Raw genomic sequence first — 11,594 nt, 5'->3', positions numbered from 1 at the left:
AAGGAACAGAACATGATTTTACAATACAATGTGGTGCCGTTAAAGACTGGATGAAAGCATAAGGGGTGGGAAAGCAAAATGTTCACCGAGGACAAGGGTCCCCTATGTGAAGTCACCAATGGAGTGAGCTAAGGAGTAGGAGCTTTAGCAGAACACCCTGTATCCATGTAAAAAGTTATGTTTACCTTGACATTCCCTGTAATGGACTGAATGTTTTAGCCTGTTACCCATTCATATGTTAAAACCATATTCTCAATGTGATAGTATTTGGAGGTGGAAGCTTTGTGAGGTAATTAGATCATGAGGGTGGGCTCTTCATGAATGAGATTAGTGCCCTTATAAGAAGAGGCTGGAGAACTAGTTGGGTCTCTTCCTGCTGTATGAGAATACAAGTCAGCAGTCTGCAACCTGGAAAGGGGTCCTCACCAGAACTGGACAATGCTGGCACCTTGATCTTGGACTTTCAGCCTCCAGAACTGTGAGAAATAAATTTGTGCTGTTGGTAAGCCCCCTAGTTGATGGCATTTTGTCAGAGCAGCCCAAGTTGAATAAGATATCTCCTCAGGAAAAATAAGATGCATCTCTGAGTGACTAAGGAATGGGTTGAAACTTCTATCTTGTCTAAAGATGAAGAGGTTACACCTGACACATCTCATTGCCTAAGAATAAGGGAGATGGTCAGACATTGGATTCTCTGCAGAAATGAAAAATCCAGTTCCCCCCTCCCCTCTCTTTCAGACTGGTTCACTGTCCTGGCTCCCTCTTCTGTTTTTGAATGAAACAGTGTAGTTCTGATATGCCAGAGAGAAAAGGCTTGGAAAATAAAGACAGTGACTTATTACAAAGATAGAAAAGCATTATTGCTTTTACAGATGAAGTCTCAAGCTTTCCTATCCAAAATGCATTTTGAGTGACAGTGGCAAATATTACTGTACTGTTACTGGAAGAAAACTCTAAAAACAGAAATAGTAAAGAGTAGTAAGGATTGAAGTCTTAAGTAAAACTGTCACTCCTGTGGGAGCTGGGGTGGATAGGAGACAGTGGTAGCAGAGCAGGTGGGTACTTCATAGGGGAAAGCTACCCATACACCAAACATGAACTGGAGTGCTTGTAGTTTGACCATGTAAGGGAGACATGGTACGTGGCATGTCTGGTTCTGAATGTCCTGTTTGCTGGGGTTGTTTCTCACCAGGTACTTTTCAGCAGGAACTGTAAATCTTACTGCTCTGAAAACTGTTGTGATCCTTCTCTCCAGAGCTGTTTCCATGTCCTGGGCTGACAGTCAGCTCTTCTGGGCCCATTGAGGAGGGCCCAGTGACCTTGATCTCTCTTGAAAGACCCATCCCTCTCCACAGAGCTCAGATGCCCAGCTCCAGTTTGCTTCTTCAGAGATAGCAGGATCCTGGGGTTAGGCTAGAGCAGCTCCCCAGAGCTCTAGTTCCCCACCATGTGGAGTGAAGACTCAGGGTCTTACTGGTGCCATGCAGAGACAGTGACTCACAGTGTCAGAAACTGAAGCCTCCAATCTTAAATTCACGGGCAGAATAAGTATCAGTGGGGCTGAGCATGGGGAAAAACATGAACACTGTAGCTTCAGCATGGATGGCTAGTCTTTTGTTTCTTTGTTCAACTTCTGTTCTTGTGGAAAGTAGGAGGTGGACTAGAGAAACTCTCCAAATTGCTCTTGGCATTTCATAAGAATAACAAATGGACTAAGCTCCTTATAATCTTTCTCTTCTTATTAAAGTAATATCATCAATCAAATCTTCATTGATCACCAACTGTGTGCATTGGCATTTAGTAGAGGGTTGGGAACTTTAAAAGACAAGGCTCCTGCTCTCCAAATGTCTCCACATCCTGGATTGCAACACATATGGGGCTAAAATGAAGAGTCAGAAGAGCAGAAATCAAAGTGAACTGGAGTGGTCAGAGGAGAGGGTGACAATTTGTGTTGATCCTTGAAATTGGGAATAATGGAGGAATTTTTATTGACATTATTAGGAACAGTGCCTTTTTCAAGGTAGACTGATGCTACCAGTGAACTTCTTAATTCTATGCAAAAGGTATGTGTCTGCACAGTGACTCATCCAAAAAAAATGTTTCTTCTCTCATGTAGTGGATGATTCATCATGATTGTTTAATGATTGCTACCCATGAAATTAGCCCAGATCTGGGTTAGGACCTGAAAGTATCTGTATCCACATTCTTCAAGGATAATTACCATGGATTCCTTACCATTGTATACTTGTAATATGTTACATAAGAAATACCCATATTCCCACTCCTTGTATTAGAGGCTGAAATAAGTCTACCTTCTGTTCCCAGAGTCTTTCATAGTCAGGGTTCTCATATGTCATCTTCTATTCAGCTAGAAGTCCTGGGCTCTAATGTAAGCTTAGATACCCAGATCCCTGGGGGACAAGAGACTGAAGGAGGGGATCTCACCCTACTCTGCTCAGTGGCTGAGGGCACAGGAGAAATCACATTTTCCTAGCACAGAGAGGCCACAGGAACCAGTCTGGGACAGAAACCCAGCATTTCCTGTCAGCAGACCTGGAGATCCCAGCTGTGAAGGAGTACAATGCTGGCCAATATTACTATAGAGCTGACAATGGCCACAATCGCATCCAGAACAAGGTGGTGAATATTTCTGTGAGAAGTAAATTTCACTCCCATTCATCTCAGACAGAAATCCCCAAACCAAGAGCCAGGAGTCATGAGGAAATTCCAGGAGATCCCAGTGATCAGTGTTGTGGAGAACCACCAACAACTTGAGGATGGGTTACCTTCACAAGTTAAACTGCTGACATCTTTTTTTTTCATAGCAGAAAACACAAAGGTGGTTGGGTTGGCATTAGAAGTAAATAAGATAAGAACGACAAACGATCATGTCTCTAGACAATTACCCAGAATTGATATTTCCCCAAATTTCTAAAGACACTTTGAAAAAACAACCTCTGATTGCTCTAATGAGGATACAGGAATGGAAGGAATACACAATGACCAAGAGCCAGGCCCGATGCTGAGATCCTGGTATGGGAATTCATGAGTCTAATGCAGCATCACAAATCCTCTCTGATAGCCCCCTTTGGGTCTGTTAGTTCCAACATCTTGTCCTGTCCTCACCCTCAGGGGTCCCAGGACCCAGGCTGTCATGGTGGATATGGTAGAGCTTTGCTGTGAGGCTTGGAGCTGCCCCTACATCCCCCACCCCAATCCTGTACCGGTTTTATCATGAGGACATCAACCTGGGTAGCAGCTCAGTGCCCTCTGGAGAAGGAGCATCCTTCAACCTCTCTCTAACTGCAGGGCATTCTGGAAGCTACTCCTGTGAGGCTGACAATGGCCTGGGGGCCCAGTTCTGTGAACTGGTGTCACTCTCCATCTCAGGTGGGTTGATGGTCCCTGGATCGGGAGTAGTATTATAGTCAATGGCTTTTTATTGGTACCATACTTGGGTTTCAGAAAATAGGTGGAGGTCTAGGTGATGTCTGCTCTATGGGGGGAGTTGGAGAAGGTGAGCTCCCTCAATGCCTGACTGCTTTTCTTCTCTCCACACTAACCTGAAAAGTACACACTATGCTTAAATTTACATGAATTTATATTTACTGTTTCTGCATAGTATTGGCAAGGATTCCAGGACCCATTACTGCTATAGATTGGATTTGAAAAAAAAAAAAGAGAGAAAAATGAAAACCTTCAAAAATCTGATCATTTATTTTCATGCTTCACAATTTTCTAAGGCTCCATGTAGTGGGCAACGTTGCCATATTACTAATTTTACAATTTGTCATTTTTCCCTGTGTGTAGTCACTTGAGACTAAAACCATTAGCACATTCCTCCATGCTTGACTTTTAAATAAAAAGTCCAATTATTAAATGTAATTTAATAATTTTCAATAGACAAAATTAGTTTATATGCAATGAAGTAAAATATAATTAAGAGTTTTATTTAAATAAATGAAAACAACTTAGTATAATATTTTATCTTTTATTTATCCATTTCTTCTCAGTTACCCAACTCATGACAAGAACAGTGACTCCTTTTTGAATTCTTGGATCTATTATATGGATCATAAGGGGCCATCATCACCTGCATGTCTGGTGGTTGATGCTGGCTATAGGTTGGGACCTCAACCTGGACTGTCAATTAGAGTGTGTATGTGTGACCCTTCAATGTGGTCTGGACTTCCTCATAACATGGTGGCCTTAGGGTAGTCAGACTTTTTATATGTTGGCTTAAGCTTCAAAAAAAAATGTGATAGTAAATCTATAACATCTCATCAACTAATTCAAAAATTACAGTATCACTTCCACCACAGTTTTATTGGGTCTTAGCACCTAACAAACTTGTCCAGATACAAGGGGAGGGAGTATAGACTCCACCTCTAAATTGAGGAACTGTCAAAAATTTTACAGCCATATATATATTTTTTATTGAAGTATAGCTGATTTATGATATTGCATTAGTTTCAGGTATACAGTACAGTGATTTGGTTCTGCTTCTGGTTTTTTTTTTTTTTGCAGATCATATTCCATTATAAGTTATTACAAGATATTGAATATAATTCCCTGTGCTATACAGTAAACTCTTGTTGCTTATCTATTTTATGTATCATAGTTTGTATATGTTAATCCCATACTTCTAATTTATCCCTCCCTACCTCTCTCTGTATCCTCTTTGGTAACCATAAGTTTGATTTCTATGTCTGTGAGTCTGTTTCTGTTTTGTATATTTATTCATTTGTATTATTTTTTAGATTACTTACATGTAACTGATATCATATAGTATTTGTCTTTCTCTGCCTGACTTGTTTCACTAAGTATTCTCTAGATCCATTCATGTTGCTGCAAATGGCAGTATTTTATTCTTTTTAATTTTACAATCATATTTTAAACACTTCCACACACACCAGCATGAATACCAGTCCATGTCTCCCAACCCCACAGGATTGTGCTAAAGCACAAGCCTCCCTGCTGCCCTTTCTGGACTTGGCAAGTGCCCTTTTAAACAAGTGGTTTCAGAAGCCAGGTTTTTCTCCCTGGGCTCCTTTCTTCTCTAATCGTGTCTCAGGATTCTTCGCTGTCTTATTATCTCTTCAGTACCCTGAAAGAGACTTTTAAAAGAATTTCGCCCAGCATTTCTAGTGATCCTCAAAAGAAAGGTTAGTTCAGTTTCTTCTTCTATCATTACTGGAAGTGTAAATGCATCCACCTTTTATAACCAACGCTTTCATAAAGGTGTTATGTTTTTAGCCTTTTCAGCATAACTTTATCTCTTTGTAATATACAATTTTTAAGACCCCAAACTTACAGAATACCTCCAAATGATATATCATACTGATCCCTACTAATATTCTACTAGCCAAAAAATGTTACCAATGACTAATTATTGGGTCTATTATGTATGGAAAACTTACACATATTATCTGGAATTATTAAAAAAAAAAGTATGTTTTAAGTGTGTGATATTGTCCATGGTTAACAATCTTGGGGAAGTAGTTTGCCATGTTCATACAGTCAGTAGAGGGTAGAGCTAAGACCAGAATCCATATTTCCCTGACTGCAGAGGCTTAAACCTGACTTTGTTGCACCTCCTCACTTTATTTTCCTCTTATAAGTTTCACCAATTTTAGTAAGGCATCATTTATTAATCTGTAAGTTACAGCATCTATATTAAACAGTATAAAGTTTCTAACAAAAATTAAAGATAGAACTATTGTATGATCCACCAATCCCAGTTCTGTGTATTCATCCAAAATAATTGAAATCAGGATCTTGAAGAGATATTAGCACTGCTATGTTCATTAAAGCACTATGCGCAATAACCATGATGTGGAAGAAATCTCACTGTCCATCAATAGATATACGGATAAAGAAAACATGGTATATATGTTACTGAGTCCAAGTTCCCTCTGCTCGCTGCATGACAGGCCAATAAATCAGGAGACAAGGTGTTGAGGCAAAGAATAATGACTTTATTTGGAAACCTGGCAGACAGAGAAAATGGCAGACTAGTGTCTAAAAAAAAAACATCTTATCGGGGTCTGGATGTCAGTTTCTTTTATAGAACAGAGGGTGGGAGGAGGTGAGGAAGTAAAATAAAAAGGCCATAAGTCTTGCAAATATCTCCTGGAATGGCCAGCCTCGGAGAGGGGACATGCTAATTTCTTCTTTCTTGCAGCTGTTCCCAGGTGGACAGGGTCAGGTTCCTTCCCTAAACAAAGGCACTTTGGTTTAACATTCAGGCAGAGGGGCAGGGTTCCCAAAGGCAGGCCATTATGTATACACAGTGTCCTTTTAATGAACAAAAGCAACAGGAAGCAAAGGTTAAAGTAAAGAAACAGATCCAACATGGAGACAGGATTGGCTCTTCCCTGTTATATGTACATACAATGAAAAACTACTCAGCCTTAAAAAAGGAAGGAAATTCTTCAGCTTGTGACAACATGGGTGAAACATGAGGACAATTATGTTGTGACATAGGCCAGTCACAGAAAAACAAACATTGCATTATTCCACTTACATGAGCTATCTAAAATAATCAAATTCATAGTATCAGAGTGGAACTGTGGTTGCCAGGAGGAGGAACTGAGGGGTTACTAGTCAACTGGCATGAAGTTTCAGTTACACAAGATTAAGTTAAGCTTTAGAGTGCTGCTGTACAACATTGTATCTATAATCAACGATAATGTATTGTATAATGAAAAATTTGTTAAGAAGATAGATATCATGTTAACTGTTCTTTCTACAACAAAAAAAGAGAGGAAGGGAGGAAGGAGTGTAGGAGGAAATAAGGGAGGGGAGGAAGGAAGAAAAGAAAGAAAACGTGATGGAGAACACACCAGACTCTTTTCAGCCCTGTGATACTACAGTCTAAGGAGAGAAAGGAACATCATAACCATGTAAATGCATACAGAAAAACAAAATTTGGTAACTGTCATGGGGGGGAACAAAAGAATGCCATCTGGTTAAAGGAGAGGACTTCTTTCCATTATAGCCTCAGGATAGCCTCCACAAAGAAGGGAAACTTGATCAGAGGTTTCTGTTTCTAATACAAAGATGTCTTTGAATGGTCATAACTTTCTATCCTGGTAGTTAGATTGCTGAGAATGGTCTGTCTCTACGTCTCGAGCATGCATTCCCAACAGAGATGATATCACCCTCAAAGCAGCAAAAATTGATCCTTGTGGAGGTGAAAAAAAATCTTACTTTTTATGTATATATATACATACAGCATATCTGTGCTATTAATGTTTCATAGAGGAGGGGGGTGGATAGAAAAAAAAAATCTGAAAAGGCCCCTTAGGGAAGTGCTAATGAAATAAATGTCAAGAAACCCTGGTCCAGAGTTTCTCAGTTTCTCAAAAAATACTTATTTAATGCCTCCCTGCAAGAGAAAATTGGTAGAGGTACAAGGGATACAACAATGGGTAAGCTAAACATGGACCCTTGAATGATAGCTGAGGAGAAGACCTAAAAACAAACAAGAAAATAGAGGAAATAATTACAAATAATGATAAAATGCTATGAAAAACAAGCATACAGGGGCTTGAAACAGAAAATAATCAGGTGAGACCTCTTTGATTGCAAGGCCAGGGAAGGCCTCTCTGATAAAGGCTCTGGCTTTAAAAACAGAGGTTCTGTAGTATGGGCCCTAACAGTTGTTCTTTCTTTCATAATGCAAGTGCCCGACTTAAACTTTGATTGCTGAGGCATCCATCCACTTCAAAAAGCTACTTTGAATAAACACATTGCTAGCCACTAGATAAAAGGCAGCACCAAAGCCCACCCCACCGCCCTCCTTTGCCCCCCAGGCTCCTTTGTTTTAGAGATATTGGTTGATTTTGATAACTGACCATTTGGGCCTCTTGTTTTTTTCTCTTCCTGTGCTTTAACTTCTGGCTTTTATATTTTAAATTCACCAATAAAGAGTGAGCCCTCAAAACACTAAGCCCCACCCTCCACCCCAATAAAAGCTTTCCAGGACCGATGAGTAATAAACTTTTTTTTCCCAAAGTTTCTTCGTGGTTATTGCTGAGGGTGTCTTGCAATCATAATAAGAATCACAAGGGCCTGTCCAGGCACAGCACTGGTTATAGGCTGAGATGGGGCACAAAACAGTTTCCTACCTAATGCTTGTTCTTTTATCTCCTAATTTGCACAGATCTGGGAGGAATTTAGGGGCAGCTCCTTTTGTAGTTGGTGAATTTTAAAAAATTTTTCCTCCTCAACAACTTTGTGCCAGTTTATGTAAAGTCAAAAGGCTTTCGTGTCTGCTTTGACCCTTTGACTTTTTGTGACTTACATCATAAAACATAGCAGGACACCACAGTCACCAGGTATGTCTATATTAGGAGCCTTATGCAGAACCAGATGTTGTATGAATTCAAGGTAATGGAAGGGTTTTTCCATTTGAAAAATGAAAAAAAGTTATTTGAATACTAGCAAATCTATAGTGTGGCATTTCAGAGAACCCAGCACAGCCTTGGAGACATTTCTCCAGAGAGAGTTGAGCTGCTAGAAGATAACTGTCAACGTCTAAAACTGCACAACTGCCGGGGTTGAAATACAAACAACATTTAGGAAGGTAGTTGCGTTAATTTTTCAGAACCCAAAGCAAGATATAATTCTTTTACTTCCCCTTTTCTAACTCTTGCAGATCTCATCTGAGTACCTCCCTTCTGTCCTCTTTCGTGGATGAGAAAGAAGCCTGGCTTATGGTGGGACAGACTTTCCCTGCCCTCAACCAGGTCACATCCCCATGTTTCTGTGGCTGCTACTGCTGATCCTGGGTGAGTAGATGGGTTGGACTGGGACAGGGGCCTCAGCTCCTAATGTCATCCAGGGAAGACCAAGGAGCTTCTGTCTCTGCTTCCACTTGGGGTTCAGAGACAGATAGCAAGTGTCAAATGAAAGAAAAATGCACAACATAAAAGCTGAGAATTAAGTTTTATTAAGAAACTTACTGAGGACTATCGCCCAGAAGACAGCCTCTCAGATAGCTCTGAGGAACTGCTCTGAAGAGGTAAGGGAGGAGCCAGGATATATACAAACTTTTTGCTGGAAAAACATGTAGTCAAGCATCAAAATATTAGTGCTAATCACAAAGAAGAGAAATCTCAACTTAATGATTTTAGTGCTTTTCTCTGTATGGGAAGATGTAAGAATCTGGGGTCATTTAAAATTTTCCCTTAGGGGCTTCCTTGGTAGCGCAGTGGTTGAGAGTCTGCCTGCCGATGCAGGGGACACGGGTTCGTGCCCCGGTCCAGGAAGATCCCACATGCCGCGGAGCAGCTGGGCCCGTGAGCCATGGCCTCTGAGCCTGCGCGTCTGGAGCCTGTGCTCCGCAACGGGAGAGGCCACAACAGTGAGAGGCCTGCATACCACAAAAAATAAAAATTTCCCTTAGATATACATCGTAACTATTTAAGGACCAGTATATCCAAAACGTTTCTTGTTTTTCTCTATCCTGAATTCCCCTTGGAGCTCACTGTTTGTGGGCAACTGCAGTGGCTAATGGCTTGATCCTTATAGAACTGGAATGGCAGGCAACATTTTTTTCTTTACAGTGCCCTTTGTTGGTCATAAATTCGGCCAAGGTTTGGGAGGCATTTCATGACCTATTTGTCCCGTGGTGCTAAGAACACTTATTCCTAAGTAAGGCGGAGATCTCAGTGATAGGCCATTCATGTGCTATATCTGGATTAGGCCCTGTTAATAACCTAAAATTCTCTGGATCATCTGTCTTACTAGTCTATTATGATCCAGGTAATGTTTTTCCCTTGTTACTTCTTCCCATATCTAGAGTTGCACTATTACAATTATTCTGTATAGAGTTATATATGTGATCATTGCCTCAAGACTTTTAGCCATCATTAATTTTGTTGGAGGCCTGGTTACACATCAGGTAATTTAAGAAACAACAATATTACAAATTAGACAGAATATAAGTAATATAGCTCAGAGTGGAGCAGAGAGAGACAAAAAGCATAGTTTGAAAACAACAAAGAGAGAACAGATTAAAATAATGATGAGTATAACTAGCTGTAATCTGGATTGCAATAAGCTATAAAGTCCAGAGGGGAGCCAGCTGGAAAAGCCAAATTCTGGAGGGATCAGGTAGAGAGAAAAAGCTAAATATTTCATCTTTGGTTACAAAGGTATACTTTATCATTTTTTTGTAGGTCATAGTGTAAGAAGAAAGGTTTTCTGGAAAATAAATATTAGAAGTCAGTAATATTTCAGAAAAAAGTTATAAAATACAAATTGTGTTTATTAGTTCATTCAGTCCCATGTAATTGATTCCTGCTGATCTGGATGAAGTCATCAGGTTTTCCATTAGAGTTTTGTAATTTCTTACCCAGTTCAGTGGTATGATCTACAAGTCATCAGAAACCTTATTTGTCAAAAAGTCCTTTCTGTGAATCTTGAAGATCTTGATTTTGTAAAAGCATAAAACAATGACTGTCTATAAAAGACAAAAGATTTTAAATGGCATGGTTAAATATCTGATTACAACATAACTGACAAAGAATATACAACATTCTGTGACATACAACATTTTAAGATAATAATTAGAATTATGACTAATAACACTATACCAGGACATATCGGATTTTTAGGAATTTCATATAATTTTTAGAAGCTCTATATTAATGACATATACCCATATAATATAGCCTAAGAAAGTTTATCACAACTTATTTGACAATATTTCCCACGTAATTTAACATACTCAACAACCCTAATCAGTTTAATATCTCTCTTTGGGATGTTTCAGTGGCCCTTTGAAGCATCACAAAGTCAGCTAGAAGTCAAGAGAATTCATTTGGAATTTGACTTGGGAAGTTTGTCAAAGATATCAAAAGGTTTTCAAAACACTTGGTCAAATAGGATCATAGGTCAGTGTGAAACAATACTTATTCACTCAACCAACGTGACATTAAAGATTTTAAAGGCAAATACAGAAAGCTACAACAAATTATTTAAAAGGTAAAGAAACGTTACAATCTGTTATCAAAAGCAGATCAATATTCCAAGAAAACTTTGTTCTCTAAACTTGGAGAGAAAACCAAATTCTAGTTTTGTACCAGCTTACTTTTAATATTTAAACTTATTTACTCAATTAAATTTTATTTTAATTTTAGCCAGTCCTGACCATGCACAAGACTCTTTTCTCAGGGTTCCTTTCCCACAAACGTTCTGTAACTGTCTTTTTTACTTTCAGATTCAGTCCAGTGCTTTTTCTTCCTTTTTTTCTCTCCGGAACAAAATGACTCTCTTTTCCCATAACAAAATGTTCATTCTTTATGTCCTTTTCCTTTCATGCAAAGTTGTTACCCTTATTAGTTTTAGTAGTTTTAATTATGTATATTAATTAGAATTCTTAATGTTTAAGTACTGTAATTTCTAGTAAAAGCTAAGAAGTAAGCAACGATGCACTGTCTTTCACATTAGCATTCTGTAGATTGGCAAACTTACAAATATTATTTATGATTTCTAAAAATATGTGCTTTTTTATAGACTATTTTTTAGTGTGGCACTAAACATTTTCATTAATAGTCCGAAATATCTTTAGTTTCTCTGCAAAA

General features: G+C 39.0%; 1 protein-coding gene and 1 pseudogene across 1 annotated transcript in view; both read left to right on the top strand.

Annotated features, from left to right (window-relative positions):
• The first annotated feature begins 2,350 nt into the window (after nt 1–2,350).
• LOC113613960 (Fc receptor-like protein 2) lies at nt 2,351–3,428 on the top strand (annotated as a pseudogene).
• Nucleotides 3,429–8,552: 5,124 nt separating this feature from the next.
• The window catches only part of FCRL3 (Fc receptor like 3), a 37,941-nt gene continuing 34,899 nt past the window's right edge, over nt 8,553–11,594 (top strand). Inside the window, exon 1 of the mRNA XM_027095199.1 lies at nt 8,553–8,795. The gene's annotated coding sequence lies outside the window, so the exon portion shown is untranslated. The remainder of the gene's footprint in view (nt 8,796–11,594) is intronic.

This window comes from Aethalodelphis obliquidens, unplaced genomic scaffold, assembly GCF_003676395.1.
Source record: "Aethalodelphis obliquidens isolate GAN/ISIS:26980383/991018 unplaced genomic scaffold, ASM367639v1 scaffold90, whole genome shotgun sequence".
NCBI lineage: Eukaryota > Metazoa > Chordata > Mammalia > Artiodactyla > Delphinidae > Aethalodelphis > Aethalodelphis obliquidens.
The sequence above is the reverse complement of the archived record's forward strand: the minus strand, read 5'-3'. Positions and strand labels throughout refer to the sequence as shown.